This window comes from Nomascus leucogenys, chromosome 18 (genome assembly GCF_006542625.1).
Source record: "Nomascus leucogenys isolate Asia chromosome 18, Asia_NLE_v1, whole genome shotgun sequence".
Lineage (NCBI taxonomy): Eukaryota > Metazoa > Chordata > Mammalia > Primates > Hylobatidae > Nomascus > Nomascus leucogenys.
The window spans coordinates 63437134-63454536 of NC_044398.1; positions in this window are offsets into that span (position 1 = coordinate 63437134).

Genomic DNA, 17403 nt, shown 5'->3' on the forward strand with positions numbered 1-17403 from the left:
AATACAAATAGAAATCAATACCAAGATTTCTCAAAACCATACAATTACATGGAAATTAAACAACTGGAACCTGAGTGACTTTTGGGTAAGCAATAAAATGAAGGGAGAAATCAAAACAAAATCTTTGAAACTAATGAAAATGAAGATACACTATACCAGAATCTCTGGGAAAGTTCATAGCATTACATGCCCAAATCAGAAAGTTAGAAAGATCTCAAATTAACAAACTAACACTACAACTACAGAAACTAGAAAAACAAGAGAAAACCAAAGGTAGCAGAAGAAAATAAGTAACCCAAATCAGTCAAACTGAACTAAATGGAGACACAAAATTACACAAATGATTAATGAAATGAAAAGCTCATTATTTGAAATAATAAATATGATTGCTAGATCACTAGCTAGACTAACAAAAAAACAGATAGAAGATCCAAATAAACACAATCAGAAATGACAAAGGTGTATTACCACCAACCACACAGAAATACAAAAAGCCCTCAGAGACTATTATGAACACATCTTTGCAAATACACTAGAAAACCTGGAAGAAATGGATAAATTTCAGGAAACATACAACCTTTCAAGATTGAACCAGAAAGAAATTGAAATTCTGAACAGACCAATAAGAGATCCAAAGTTGAATTCATAATTTAAAAAAAACCACCAAGCAAAAAATGCCCCATCCAGACAGCTTCATAGCTGAATTCTACCACAAACAAAAGAAAACCTGGTATCAATCCTCTAAAATTATTTCAAAACATTAAGGAGAAAGAACTATTCTCTAACTCACTCTATGAGGCCTGCATTGTTCTGATACCAAAACCTGGAAATAGGAAAAAATGGAAAAAGATAAATCCAGGCCAATATCCTTGATGAACATAGATGCAAAATTCCTCAGCAAAATATTAGCAAACCAAAACTAGAAACACATCCAAATAATTCACCATGATCAAGGAAGCTTTGTCCCTTGGATGCAAGACTGGTTCAACATATGCAAATCAATAAATGTAATTCATCACGTAAATTAAACTAAAATCAAAACAACATGATGATCTCAATAGGCGCAGATAAAGCTTTTGATAAAATTCAACATCCCTTCATATTGAAAACCCTCAACAAACTAGGCATTAAAGGAACATCAAAATAATAGGAGCCATCAATAAAAAATAAAACAAAACACAACAACCACAGCCAATATCAGAGTGAATGAGCAAAAGTCGGAAGCAATCCCCTTGAAAACTAGAACAAGACAAGGATGCCCACTCACCACTCCTATTCAGTATAGTACTGGAAATCCTAGCCAGAGCAATCAGGTAAGAAGAGAAAGAAATAGACCGGGCACGGTGGCTCACGCTTGTAATCCCAGCACTTTTGGAGGCCAAGGCGGGCAGACCATGAGGTCAGGAGATCGAGACCACAGTGAAACCCCATCTCTACTAAAAATACAAAAAATTAGCCAGGTGAGGTGGCGGGTGCCTGTAGTCCCAGCTACTCGGAGAGGCTGAGGCAGGAGAATGGCATGAACCCGGGTGGAGCTAGCAGTGAGCTGAGATTGCGCCACTGCACTCCAGCCTGGGTGACAGAACGAGACTCTGTCTCAAAAAAAAAAAAAGAAGAGAAAGAAATAAAAGGCATCCAAATAGAAAGAGAGAAAGTCAAACTAGCCTTGTTTGCAGAGGATATAATTCTATACCTAGATAACCCCATAGTCTCTGCCCGAAGGCTCATACCTCTGACAAACAATTTTAGCAAAGTTTCAGGATACAAAGTCAATGTACAAAAAGTCAGTAGCATTTCTATATACCAAAATGTCCAAGTTGAAAGCCAAATCAAGAATGCAATCCCATTTATGACAGTCACAAAAAGAATAAAATACCTATGAATACACGTAACCAGAGAGGTAAAAGATCACTACAATGAGAATTTCAAAACACTGTTCAAAGAAATCAGCGATGACACATATAGAAAAGCATTCCATGCTCATGAATAGGAAGAATCAATATTCTTAAAATGTTCATACTGATCAAGGCAATTTACAGACTGAATGGTATTCCTATCAAACTGCCAATGACATTTTTCATAGAATTAGAAAAAATTTACTCTAAAATTTCATATGGAAACAAGGAAAGAGCCCAAATAGCCAAAGCAATCCTAAGCAAAAAGAACAAAGACAGAGGCATCACACTACCCTACTTCAAACTATATTAGGATGCTACAGTAACCAAAACAGCATGGTACTGGTACAAAAACAGGCACACAGAGAATTAAGAATGCGGAAATAAAGCCACCCACCTACAGCTATCTGATCTTTGACAAATTCAACAATGAAAAACAATGAAGACTCCGTATTCAATAAAGGGTGCTGTGATAACTGGCTAGCCATATGTAGAAGATTGAAATTGGAGTCCTTCCTTACACCATATTAAAAAAGTCAAGAAGGATTAAAGATTTAAATGTAAAACCTTAAACTATAAATCCCTGAAAAAACCTAGGAAATACCATCCTTGACTTTGGCCCTGGCAAAGATTTCATGACAAAAACTCCAAAAGCAATTGCAACAAAAACAAAATTGACAAGTGAAACCTAATTAAAGAGCTTCTGAACACTGAAAGAAGCAATTGGCTAGTAAATAGACAGCCTATATTATGGGAGAAAATATTTGCAAACTACACATTCCACAAAGGTGTAATATCCAGAATCTGTAAGGAACTTAAATCATCAAGCAAAACACAACCCTATTAAAAAATGCACAAAGAACATGAACAGACATTCATGCAGCCAATAAGCATATGAAAAAAGGCACAACATCCCTAATCATTAGAAAATGCAAATCAAAACTATAATTAGATGCCATTTCACATCAGTTATAATGGCTATTATTAAAAAGTAAAAAAATAACAGATGCTGGCAAGGTTGCAGAGAAAAGGGACCACTTATACACTGCTGATGGGAATGTAATTAGTTCAGCCACTGTAGAAACCAGTTTGGAGATTTCTAAAAGAACTTAAAACAGAACTACCATTTGACACAGCAATCCCATTACTGAGTATATACCCAAAGGGATACAAATTGTTCAACCATAAAGACACATGCACTTGCATGTTCATTGCAGCATTATTCACAATAAAAAGACATGAAATCAACATAAATCCCCATCAATAGTGGACTGGGTAAAGAAAATGTGATATATATATATATATATATATCTCACATTTATTCACATACATAATGAAATACTAGGCAGTGGTAAATAAGAAAGAAATTGTATTCTTTGAAGCAATATGAATGCCACTGGAGGCCATTTTCCTAAGCAAATTAATGCATGAAAAGAAAACCAAATACCCCATGTTCTATAATCAGTGGGAACTAAACACTGAGTACATGTGGACACAAAGAAAGAAACAATAGACACTGGGTCTTCTTGAGTGCGAGAGTAGAAGAAGGGTGAGGATAAAAAATACCGATTAGGTAATATGCTCACTTCCTGGTTGATGAAATAATTTGTACACCATACTCCAGTGACACACAATTTACCCATGCAAGAAACCTGCACAAGTACCCCCTGAATCTAAAATAATAGTTGGAAGGAAATAAAAACATTTTACATGGATTTTCAATTGTGAAGCTGGTGGTCTGGGAGGCTTGTGATTGGTTCTTCTAAACTCCTATTCATCATAGGTCAACTGCAGTTATTTTGATGTTTGAGTAATAACAGATAAAATAAAAGATGTAATAAAATAAACACGAATAGAGAATATTCTGTTCTTACGTTTTCCACCTGTCCAACTTGTTGAGTTTCCAGATTAAACCTATATATTTAAAGTAGTACCATATGTATAATCTTCATTGTTAAATGCGTAAAAGTGTTACAGGAAAGAGGCCCCAATTCAGACCCCAAGAGAGGGTTCTTGAATCTCACACAAAAAAGAATTCAGGGTGAGTCCACAGAGTAAGGTGAAAGCAAGTTTATTAAGAAAGTAAAGGAAAAAAAAGAAAGGAATGAAAGAATGGCTACTCCATAGACAGAGCAGCCCCAAGGGCTGCTGGTTGCCCATTTTTATGGTTATTTCTTGATGATATGCTAAACAAGGGGTGGATTATTCATACCTCCCCTTTTTAGACCATATAGGGTAACTTCCTGACATTGCCATGGCATTTATACACTGTTGTGGTCCTGGTGGGAGTGTAGCAGTGAGGATGACCAGAGGTCACTCCCATGGCCATCTTGGTTTTGGTGGTTTTGGCCAGCTTCTTTATTAAAACCTATTTTATCAGCAAGGTCTTTATGACCTGTATCTTGTGCTGACGACTTATTGCATCCTGTGACTTAGAATGCTTTAACCATCTGGGAATGCAGCCCAATAGTCTCGGCCTCATTTTACCCAGCTCCTATTTAAGATGAAGTTGCTCTGGTTCACACTCCTCTGACAAAACTGCCAGAAAATGAAATTTTTTAGGGGTTTACTTAGTATCTTGAATGATAAAACACACCAAAATGAATTTAGACCTCATTCTCCTTTCTTATTCTAATATTCTAAAGCGTCTTCCCTGTGATTCAACTGATAAATGTTTTGAACTTCAAAAATCAAAAGATGAGTTCTTTGGCGATAAAGCAGAACTTGCTAATTTATAGCTGATATGTCTTAATGAATAAAACTCTGATTTATGAAATTTGAAAATGTTTAAAGATAATTATTGTAATTTTTATAGTTTTTTATTAAATTAGTATATTATGTTATACTGTAACATAGAATATATAAAAGTCTACTCTTATTATTTGTGATACTAGTGTTCTATAAAATTACTACAAACACTGGATTAACAAACACTGAGCCTATACTCCTAAGGGAAATACAGGGTTAAGTTCCTATGAACCTATGGTCACATTTTTGTCACTTAGTCAGTACATAACTCTATTTTATGTATTCTTCTGTTTAAAGACACATTTTAAAATATATATATATGATTAATTTATTAACGTTGAACTCATGGCCAACAACATTTCAGCTCATGCCTGAATGAACTTTATCTAACATGCATTTTTTCCCTAAATTACATCACAGCCTCCTTGCACCTAGGAAACACTAGACAGCAATTCAACACTGCAACTGAGGGCCATTAAAGAAGCGAAATCATCAACAACCAAAGCACAGAAATGCGAAAAAGAGGGCATTAGTTTATACTGATGAGAGCTAAAACAAAAAGGCAGAGCATCACCTTGTTCAATCTCAGCTGCACATCGGGCAACTCAAAATTTTCTTTGCTCTGTGCATGTCCACAAATGTTTTAAAAAGAGTCACAAGTATTGATTTTGGTGTTACAAGTAAATTTTAGTGAGTAGGCAAAATTGCAGATATGGAATCTATGAATAATGAAGATTGAAGATTGTGCATATACATATATGTATATGTGTGTACATATATGTGTGTGTAAATAAACATGTGTCGAATAAATATTCTGCAGGAGATGTTTATAAGATTCTTTGGCTTTGCGAGTTCTTTCATCTTTTTTTTTTTTTTTTAATGAAATATCTTAGTGAATGGCCTTTCCATTTATCCAATGACCCACATTGGTAACCAGGAATGATCTTTGAGTTTATCCATATTATTGGATGCAATTAATCATGATGTGTTTGTTAAAAAATTTTTTGATTGTATGTCACAAAATATCAGTAAAAAGTTGTTTAAGTATGGAGTGTAATTTATAATAAAGACTCAAGTTATCACTCATGGAAATCAAGGTAAAAATCAAGTGGGCGTCTATATTGAGCTGAAACCAAGTATTTCAGTATTTTCAGGTTCTTCTTCTACTTTTCTTGCTTCTACCTTTCTGCAATTCTTATCATTCATGCCTCTCATTAGATTACTTTTCTCCACAGTGAACGTAACACACTATAGCCACCCATGTTTGGTAAATGAACAAAATTTGTAAGAGAATAGAGATAACATTGTTCCCACCCCACCCCGCAAAAGGTCAGCTTCACAAATTCATGGAGTATACATTTTATTGGTTATAGGAAACTGTTGAACAACTGTTGAGTCAATTTTCTGGAAATGAGTATTCTTAAATAGGATAAATTTTTATTCTACTAATATTAAATGAATAAGTTTTTGTTGCTAACCATATTAATGTCCTAGCTATTACCCTGAAATAACTTATGCAGCAGTCACAAAGGCAGTGTTTAAATATGCTGTAAGATATAAAGATAATTCTGCTATTAAACATTGATCAATCACATCTGTTATGTGTATACCCACCACATCTTAAATTTTTGAATTATGAGAGGTTGTACTATAAATCTGAAATTAAAACAACACAACTTTATTAGCTCAGATGCATTTTCATTACAAAAATGTAACTCATTGAGAATAGTGCTTTTTTCTTCCTACTTAAAGTGGAAAAGTTAGAAAGTATAATTATCCAAGCCCTTTATTTCAAGAAGTATCATTATTGTTATTTTTTGTTTTTTTTTGAGACAGAGTCTCGCTCTGTCACCCAGGCTAGAGTGCAGTGGCGTGATTTCGGCTCACTGCAAGCTCTGCTTCCCGGGTTCACGCCATTCTCCTGCCTCAGCCTTCCAAGTAGCTGGGACTACGGGCGCCTGCCACCATGCCCGGCTAATTTTTTGTATTTTAGTGGAGACAGGGTTTCACTGTGTTAGCCAGGATGGTCTCCATCTCCTGACCTCGTGATCCGCCCGCCTCGGCCTCCCAAAGTGCTGGGATTACAGGCATGAGCCACCGTGCCCAGCCAAGAATTATCATTATTTTTATAATCACATTTGATTAGAATATACTTTCATTTGGGCACACAAACCTAAAATTATATATGGTAAAGTTCTGAACTGAAAAAGAGTAAAGCTGTTTATATAATCTTAATAGTAGCATTATCATCTATTAAAATTATATTAAGATTTAGAATTTGTTAGACAATGAATTATAGAAAACTTTGCATATGGGTAGATGAATGTATGCACTTTTCTCAAATTTTTTACCTTTTGGTAAACCATGTGTATAATTCAGTTTGTACATTACATGTGTTCAATTACATATATACCAGGCTGGCTTCTATTATCACAGGGCTTCCTCTTATGAATGTGCTCCCAAACCATAGTAGCTATACTGACAAAAAAAAAAAAAAAAAACCCTCAACCCTGTAAAATATTTTTAAAAGTTTATTCTGAGCCAGATATGAGTAACAACAGCCCAAGGCACAGTCTCAAGAAGTCCTGAGAAGCTATGCTCAAGGTGATTGGGTTACAGCTTGGTTTCATACATTTTAGGGAGACATAAGACATCAACTAATACATTTGAGGTATACATTAGTTCGGCGTGGAAAGATGGGACAACTCAAAACAGGGGCGTGGAGAGGGTTACAGCTCATAGATGGATTTAAAGATTTTCTGATTGACAATTGGTTGAAAGAGCTAACTCATTATCCAAAAACCTGGAATCAACAGAAAGGAGTGTCTTGGTTAAGACAAGGGATTGTGGATACCAAGGTTCTTATTACGTAGATGAGTCTCAGAGGTGGCCTACTCTTAGAGACAAGAGATGGCAAATATTTCCTATTCAGACCTTTAAAAGTTTCTAGACTTTTAGTTAATGTCTTCAGGGTTGGGAGGGACTGGAAGGGGGAAACATCTAGTTATGTTAATAAAGATTCTTTACAGATACAAATTTTCCCCCATGAAAGACTGCTTTGCAGGGCCATTTTGAAATATGAAAAACTGACATATTTGGGGGTAAAATATTTTGATTTCTTTATTTATCTGTCATGTGATATTATACTAGAGTCTGGCTGGAGTTTGGTATCTTATGGTTACAAAGAGTCTGTTTTGTCATTCTTATTATGATCTCTGTTTTAATGTTAACGCTGGTCAATTGTGCCTCAACTCCAAAGGGAGGAAAGTATAATGAGGCATGGCCTATCTCCTCCTTTCTGTCATAGCCTGATGTAGTTTTTCAGGTTTCTTTGGGTCCCCTTGGCTGACAGCAGAGTCCATTTGGTCAGCTGGGGGAATTTAGGCTTTTACTTTTGGTTTACAGGTATGTGTTAAGGGAAACAAAGTAAGATTTAATGTTAACATAATTAAAATTTGAGTATATTTCTTTGTATACATATAAACAAAAGGTACCAAATAGTAAACTAGTTAATTAACATCCGTACAACTGACCACTTATTTTATTTACATACATACAAAATTGGTTAGAAAAAGAAATTCAAATCAATAGTCATCCATATGTATAATTTATTATACTACACTTCCTCCCACTAGCTACTCACCTGAATTCTTAAAATTTAGTACTAATGTTTATGATGGAGGTTTACAGGTCATAACAACTAGCCTTTTGCTACCGCTCATAAAAATAAACGCCTCAGAATCTATGCATTGTCTTTCTTTACAGTAGTGTATAATGTGGTTGGGGTCTTCATAACATTTATGGCATAGGGACATATGTTGTTTTGAAATTAATCTTCCTTGGGGTGATTCATGTCAGTCATTTTAAGTACAAGCATCAAGTTTTGATGGTACTCAGGAAATAGATTTCTACCAAATGTCAACTTAACACTATCTGCAAGTGCCAGAAATTTTCCCAAGAATATTTTTGTTGTGAATTGAAATTCTGAACCCAGAGACTAGATTTTAAATGCAGGGAAAAACAGATAAGAGAGAGGAAGAGCAAATAATTCTCCCTGACAAGCACTTAATTAGCATCTTAATAGGGTATCTACACTCCTGAGAAGTTGTGCGGATGCATGCCCGATCTTAAAAGGCACCATGCTAGAGTTTCTTTTCTCTTTTGTAAGAGGTTGTTTTTCTGCATTAGCAACTGAATGCTGAAGTAATGTTTAGGTAATATCCTGAGAGAGAGATTTCCTTTGCTGCTCAAAAGGCTCTGGAATCATTAGAAATAATTGTCAGGATAAGTAGAGAATTAAGTGAAGTAAACCTGTTGGGAAGGGCTTATTATTACTCTGTTTTAGATCTATATTTTCCTTGTCTTGGTATTTGTGTCTTATTCTAAGTGAATAACAACATCAAGAAGAAAATGGAAGCTATCAGAAAAGCCTCTACCATCCCCACCACATCTACCTGTCTACCTGTGTGTATTCCTAAACTCCAGCTTCTCTCACGAAAGAACTCTCCATGCATCTGGCTTAAGGTCACCCCATCCATGATCTCCCACTTAAGGTAATTGCTCCAGCAATTATCCTTCCCTCTTGCATCATTGATTTTTCCTTTCCTAAGAAATCATACCATCAGCATACAAATATACTGTTATTTCTCCCATCTTAAAACAAAGAGCAAAAAGACTCCTCAAAAACCTTTGTTTCCACTTTCTCTTCTAGTTTGTGCACCATTTCTCTACTAATAATTGGAGCAAAACTCCTTAACAGAGTTCCGCATACTTCCTGTATTTCCCAATGTCCTCCTCCTATTTTCTCTCACTTTTTATTCATTTCTTTTGTCCCTACTTCTCCCTCAGAACTATTCTTATCAAGGTTATGATAACCTCCACGTTGTTAAATCCTATAGTGATTTCTCAATGCTCAATTTTCTTGACCTGTCAATGCAAGTTAACAGAAGTAGATTTCTCCTCCCTTTAACACTTGCTTCATTTGGCATCCAGGACACAACATTCACCTGGTTATGCCTTGTAAGTCCCTTTGCTGTTTTCTCCTTTTCTCTCAGGCATCTTAGTGTCAAAAGCCTCTTTTCTCATTTTTACTTATTCCTTTGGTAATCTTATCCAGTCTCATGATTCAAAATATCATGTATATGCTGAAGGCTTTAATGTTAATGTCTCTATCTTAAATCTCTCCACTGAATTTTGAGTCATCTGCCTACTTTGAATGTTCAATAAGCATCTCACATCTTGGGAGGATTCCTTGAGCCCAGGAGTTTCAGACCCTGAAAAAAAAAAAAAAAAAAAGAAGGGGGGCATCTCAAGTTGACCATGACCACACTTAGTTCTTAATGTCTCCCAAAAAACCTGTCTTTCCTGTAGTTTTCCTCATCACAGTTTATGGAAACTCCATACCTTCAGTTGCCAAGGACCAAAATGGTTGGTATTATCTTTGATTTTTCTGTCTTTTTCACCCCACATTCGAGGCAAATTCTGTTGATTATATGATCACAATATATCTGTGAATCAAATACTTCTCATCTCCTTACCTACTACCACCAGGGTCTAACAACCCATTTCATGACTGTATTATTCTAACAGTCTTTTCATTGTCCTTCGTGCTTCTACCTTTGACCTCCACCCTACTTCAAGCCCTGCAGTTTATTCTCAAGAAAGCACCCAGGAATCTTGTAAAAAAAAAGTCCAATCATTTCATTCTAATGCTAAAAAGTCCATAAGGACTTCTCATTTCAGTTGGAATAAATGCTGAAGTGTTTAACATGACATATTAGACCCCATAGGACTCTCCTCTCATTTCTGCAACATCTTCTGCTATTATTTTTTCTTTCTTGTTCACTGTGCTTCAGCCGTGCAGGTCTCCTCACTGTTATTTTATGCACCCTCCTGCTACAGAGCATTGGCTCTTGGTATTCCTTTTGCCGACAAGGCTCTTCACTTAGAGGTTCACGTGCTCAGCTCCCTTACTTCAGTCATGGCTCTAGGGTCACCTGCTCAAGAAAACCTTGACTGAACACTCTATTTAAGCTTTTACTATTCCCCAACTCCCTCTGCTAAGCTCCCTATTCTCCCTTGTTGCTCTATTTTTCTCTTTAGCGTTTGCTACCGTATTTACTTATTTATCTTGGTTATCGTCTACACTAGAATGTAGTGGATGGAAATGTTTCTGTTTTCTACACTGCCTGACACATTGTGGTCAATTAATTTTTTAAAATAAAGTAATACTTATTTTTGCTACTTATTGGGTTTGCACACAAGATAAAGGAAATGATAGCTCAGTCTATCAGTAACATGTTTATAATCAGGTAAGTTTGCTTGCTCATAATCTCAAAGTCAGAACCCTGGTGCTATAGATTGAATGTGTCTCTCAAATTTCATGTGCTAAAAATATAATCCTCAAATTCATATGTTGACTAGTGGTGGAATATTTAAGAGATAATCAGGATTAGATAAGGTGATTGGTGTGATGGGACCAGTGGCTTTATAAGAAAAGGAAAACAGACCTGAGCTGGCATACATGCTCTTGCCCTCTCGCCACATGATGCCCTCTGCTATGGCTTGCTGCAGCAAAAGGGCTCTTGTCAGATGCAGATCTGTCAACCTTCGACTTCCCAACCTCCAGAATTGTGAGCTAAATAAAGTTGTACTCTTTGTAACATATCCAGTCAGCAGTATTCAGCTATAGCAACAGAAAATGGACTAAGACACCTGGGTTTATATATATAAAAATATATTAACTGGTATGTTATTTTAACTGGTATTGTTATATTTTAGTGGCAGTATTAAGATATAATTAGGCAAATGATGGTAATTGAAAATAGCCTGTAGGAAAGGAAAATAGCTCAGAGAAGTCTGAAAATATGAGGTATACAAAATGTATTAGGCCCAGAGAGACAAGAGTATGTGACTGAAGTCATCTTCCTTGCACCCATGCCTGGGGCAATTGTTTTTGTTTTTGGATTTTTTTTTGAGACAGGGTCTCACTCTATCACCCTGCTGGCTAGAGTGCAGTGGCACAATCATAGCTCCCCTTAACCTTAACCTCCTGGGCTTAGGTGATCTACCCACCTCAGCATTCTGAGTAGCTGTGACTACAGATGCGCACCACCATACCCGTCCAATTTTTTGTATTTTTATTAGAGATGGAGTTTTGCCATGTTGCCCAGGCTGTTCTCAAATTCCTGGGCTCAAGCAATCTGTCCACCTCAGCCTCCCAAAGTGCTGGGATTACAGGCGTGAGCCACCACGCCCAGCCAGGCAATTGTTTCAAAGCATTTTGTTCTTTTTACCCCTCCCTGTAGTTTCCAGACTGATAAATTAACTACATAATTTATAAATTTAGAATAACTGACAAATTACCTAAAATGTTACCACAGGTTGCACAATGTGACCCTCACTCATTATATTCATGTTCCTGAAATTAGTGATACAAAGAACAATGTATAGCCAATTAATAGGTTATGTTATTTTAATGTAAGCACATGGTATAAAAACTTAAAAACTGCCCTTTTTTTTCCATTTAAAACTCACTAACAATTTAGTGAAGAGAATGGATTAATCCAAAAGAACAAATCTTCTCAAGAAGGAACTTTGTCAGCACTCAAAAGAAACGTTTTTTATATGTAGTTCTCAGAATTGTTCGTGGTAATTAAAAAAAAATCATTGAGGAATTTTGTTATGGTTTTCTACAGTTTTATAAACAAATGGTACATCTCATATATAAACCAATCTTTTTGTATCCAAAGTCAGTGTAATCTCAATGTCCTTGCCTTGTGTATTGTAGCCACTCATGAATATTTGTTGAATTAATAAATAAAGATTAATATCTAACCTCAAAATATGAATCTAAGGAAGTAGGCATTCATATAAGTACAGCTAATATTTAGCTAAGAAACTTGTGTAAAATTAACATCACTGATAATCTTTGTGAGGTTAAGTATACACATGTGTTAAAGAGAAGAAGCATATTTTTAAGCCGAGTTACAGAACAGATATTCAAATAGAGAGTGTTTTCTGAGTTTTTGTGAGCACATGAAATTATCAACCTGCAAAGTGCCTTACTTACAACTATAGACCGTACTGGGGCTTTCACTGATACCGACGTTTACTTTTAGGATCTCTCAGATTCTGTAGTCAAGTTTTAAAAGCTACTTTTGCAGCAGAGTTAGACTTAACTTTGAATCATATCTACCTGTCAGCACTAAAACAAAAAACAGCTATAAGAATAAGAGGAAAATATAGGTTCTCACTGTGAAACTGGATGACAGGCACCTACTTAAACAAGACAAAAAAAAATTGACACTTTGACTGGATTTTTTTCACTAAAATAAAAATCCATGAATTTACCAAAGCAGGAAAAAAATGGAAAGTTCTCATAAGGCAGAAAAATGGCCACCAATTTCAAATGAGGAAAAAAGTGTCCTGTTTCGTAGTAATTTAATTATTTAAAGAGAATATCTCAAAAAGGTTTTATAGATATATAGGCTAAAAAACTAAAACTCCAACGATTCACTTTGGGTGTTTTTGTTTCATTCTTATATTTGTTCTTCAAAGGAAAAAAAACAAACAAGAAGCAAACTCAAGAAAGATATTATCTATATACCGTATGATATAGTCCTTCCACAAATATGTGTAGATCGCCTAAAATATGGCAGGCACAAGTACTTATTAAAAGCCTACTATCTGCTAAGTTATGAACTAGATGCTGAAAATATAAGTACACACAAGACCAGTCCCTTATCTCAAGGAGTTTATAGTATGCAGATGCCCACGTGGACACAAGATACAGAGATACAAGATAGAGCAGTGCACTTGCACTTCCTGTCCTTAAGGAATCACCTTGAAAGGGTACCAGAAAGCTTTTTAAATGGTTCTCTTTAGAATCCTAAGCACATATTGTAATATTCCAAATGGAAGCACATGACAGCTTCTCTGTATTTCTCCTCTTTGCCTCAACTAAAACCTGGCTGATCTTCAAATACCAAATACCTTCAAATAGTCCTTTCAAGAACAAGCTTATTCATTGTCCCACACCCCAAATTCCTAAAGCAATTGCAACATTCTCTCAATTTCTTTTTGCCAGTTCTAGATCATTATTTTTCTATATTTATGCAAGAAAAACCCCTTCATCCTTTAAAACTTACAGCATCCAAATTTGGTACCCTCTAAATTTTCTCCTTTCTGACATGTTTCTGATAATTCAATCTTCCCCCATATTCATTGAGGAGTTTGGCCCATGGTTTACATTCTTCTTTCCATCTTATTTTTCTTCATTCTTCTGGAAGATTTCCATATGCAAGCAGTGAATTCTAACCAACCACCGAGTCAGGATGTTTATTGTGATCTTCAAATTCAATCACTTCCATCTCTATTTTGGTTTAATACACACTCTCATCTCAGCACACAGAAAGTTATCATATGAAAGCTCCAAACCCCCAAATTTTAAGGTTCTGTTCCACAATGCTTTCATTCATCTAACCCCCTTCTCTTCTAGCTTTCGAAATCTTTTTTGCCCAGAATCCTTGCTGAACTGAGACCTTAGTCGCCCTGTCTTTCCCCTGTATTGACTACCTTCTCTATGCTTTGGACATTTTGAAGTTCATAACTTCCCATGCTTTCTCTCCTAAATTCTTCATCCCATGTCTTTCTTTTGTTTATTTGTTTTTGTTTTTGTTTTGAGACGGAGTCTCACTCTGTCACCCAGGCTGGAGTGCAGTGGCGCGATCTCGGCTCACTACAATCTACACCTCTCAGGTTCAAGCAATTCTCCTGCCTCAGCCTTCCGAGTACCGGGATTACAGGTGCCTGCCACTGCGCCCTGGTAATTTTTGTGTTTTTCTTAGAAACAGGGTTTTGCTATCTTGGCCAGGCTGGTCTTAAACTCCTGACCTCAAATGATCCACCTGCCTTGGCCTCCCAAAGTGCTGCGATTACAGGTGTGAGGCACTGCACCTGCCCATGTCTTTCTTTTCTATGGTAGTTCCCAAACTGTCAATCTTCCCCCTCACTTCATAAGCTCTCACATTGCTGCTGAGCAATGCCAGAGAAAATGTAACAACCACATGGCTGTTGGCAGTAAAAGTGCATGCTCACTGACTCAGGTCCTTCAGTCCAGATCAACAGAAAGCATTACTGGTCAGCTACTTCTCCCATTTCTGCTCTCCTTCTTCCAGCCCCAACAAGTACCAAGACAATCTGCCACTCCTCTCATCTTACTTCCTGCAGATCTGGCTTTTTATTATCTGGTGCTATGCTTTACACTTGGGTGGGAAGTGTCCTCCCTTTATCATCATTATTTCATTTTCACTTTCAGAAAAAGAACTGCCAATAATCTGAGTCCAATGCATCCCTTTGCTCCATTATCTCTTCATGTGTTGCCTTCTTTATAGCATATAAATATGGTTATTGCTTCCATTTTGGGGAAAAAATTCCCCCCTTGACACTTTACATCATTATGATACCCAAACTTCTTTGTTTTTTTTTTTTTTTGGCTTAACAATCAAATTTCTTGAAAGCATAATTTATATGCAGTCACTACATTTCTTCACATATCATTCACTTCTCATTTTCCAAGTATATTACTTCTGTACCCAAAATGCCCTCAAATATCTGGGGCCTTTGCTATGCCTAGAATGCCTGTTAGTCACCTCTTTTTACCCATAACCATACTCTGTATTAAAGAGTACTTACTACACTGCTTTGTAACTTCTTGTTTGTTTATGTCCTTTAACAAACATACAGGAGCCATGTTTTTCAAAACTATAGTTTCCCTGACAAACACAGTGCCTATAACATAGCAGGTGGTAAAATAATATTAAAATGAATGACTAGGCCACAACAGATAATAAAATTATAGTATATTATTCCTACGAATTCATAGAAATCTATCACTGAAAGGATGTTAAAATCATTTAACTTCCCAATTTTCTGATACCCCCAAAAGTATTACCTCTGTTAGTTACTTACCAGTAACTTTATAAGGTAATTTTCCTAAGTCTCCTCATAGGTAAACAGACTCTAGTCCCACACTATTCTGAAATGCACTTGTTCCAAGTACAGTTTTCAAACACACAAAGTGCATGGCACATTGTAAGTGAATGCTAATACACTAGACTGAGGAAGGTCACGGTGTGGTCATTTACTTAGATTATTTGATTCCTATCTTTGAAGTACTTTAGAGCAGTTATGAATGAATGAGTAATGAATGAGTGGGTGAGTAGAGGCTAGATTTGCTGTCAATTGTAAAAAGTTCTAGTTTTTCCCCATCTCATTTTATGTTATGAGTTGCAAATATCAAATAAGAAGAGAAATGTTAAACCCTTTGCGATTTTGTGATGGAGAATGAGAACGATAGGGGTCAGGTGTTATAATCAAAATAAAATCAAAATAAAATGCATATGTTCCAAAGAAGGTTCTAATTTTATATGACTATACCAAGAAATAAAACTTAAATTGATAAAGCATGAAAAAAATGTGCAGCACTGTTTTGGGTTAATTCTATCTCTTTTTATTTTCTCTGCATATTGGACTCTGTTCTATTTATACTGCTCAGGCTATCAGTTTCCTAAAGCAGTTGAATAAGCCCCAGAGGACAAAGGTATCACTCTGAAGGTCGTGAGCTTTGCAGTAGGAAAGCTGTTGGTGTTCTATTCTGTTGACTCAGTATCTCCTCAGACCAGATGAGTGAGAGAAACAGCCTGTCAGCAAATTTAGTGCCACTGCACACTCTCATGCCAAATCAAGCAGGTCCATAGTATCTCCAGAATTCCCTATATATGGATAATATCTCCAACTGGAAGGTAAAGCTGAAAACAACATTAACTGATCTACAGCAATTTTCTCACTTTTAAATATGGGTTTCTATACAAGAGTGTATATGTGACCTCAGGCAATGATGAAATAGTTGATAGGATCCATGCTCCATAATAGGTAACCTAAAGTATCCAACCCCATCATTTAAACAGAATCATAACCAAATGTCCAATGCCTCAAATAATAGGACTTTAAAATTAGAATTTGCAAACACAATGGCACTGCAAGTTCCTGAAGCTTCAGTGAAAACGAAATTACATCTACGTGGTATATCCCGTGAAATAGAAAATGCTCTAGTAAGTTTTAGAAAAAGTTTCAGCTATGAAAAAAGGTCACACAGCCTTCCATAATGAAGGTTTTCTGCTTAAGCCTTAGATAGCCAAACAACTAAATTGACATTATATTTTCCTGGCTTTCAAATTATATAGGATTTTACTGTACTTTTCAAGTTCAATAATATCAGGTCTGAGACTCCGTGTGGAGTCAATAAAATGAAGAACATTAAGTTGATTGTGGCTGTGCCTACGAAATATGCACCTTACAGGGAAATTGTTTCCCCTTCAGACAGAATTTCATTGAAATATTTCAGAAAAACTGAATTCTATACTTCCTAAAAGTTTCTATAAATTGTACTAGGATTTCTCACCATTAATAAATAACTGCATTAGTAACTTTGATTCTCATGAAAATTATTCATCTTTCTGCAGGTAGTGGAGTTTAATGAATAATCATTTGTTATACAATACCCTTTGTTTTATATGTTTAAAATAATTTTACTCTCCTGGTTTTCCCCACAAAGTTTCCAATTTCCATAATGGATCTTTCTAATCACCCTCTCTGATTATAAAATTAAAAAGCAACAATCAGATAGAATCAGAAAAAATTCTACTATTTTAACATTTTTTCTGAAATCTATTTACTACCAAATATATAAAGAATAGCT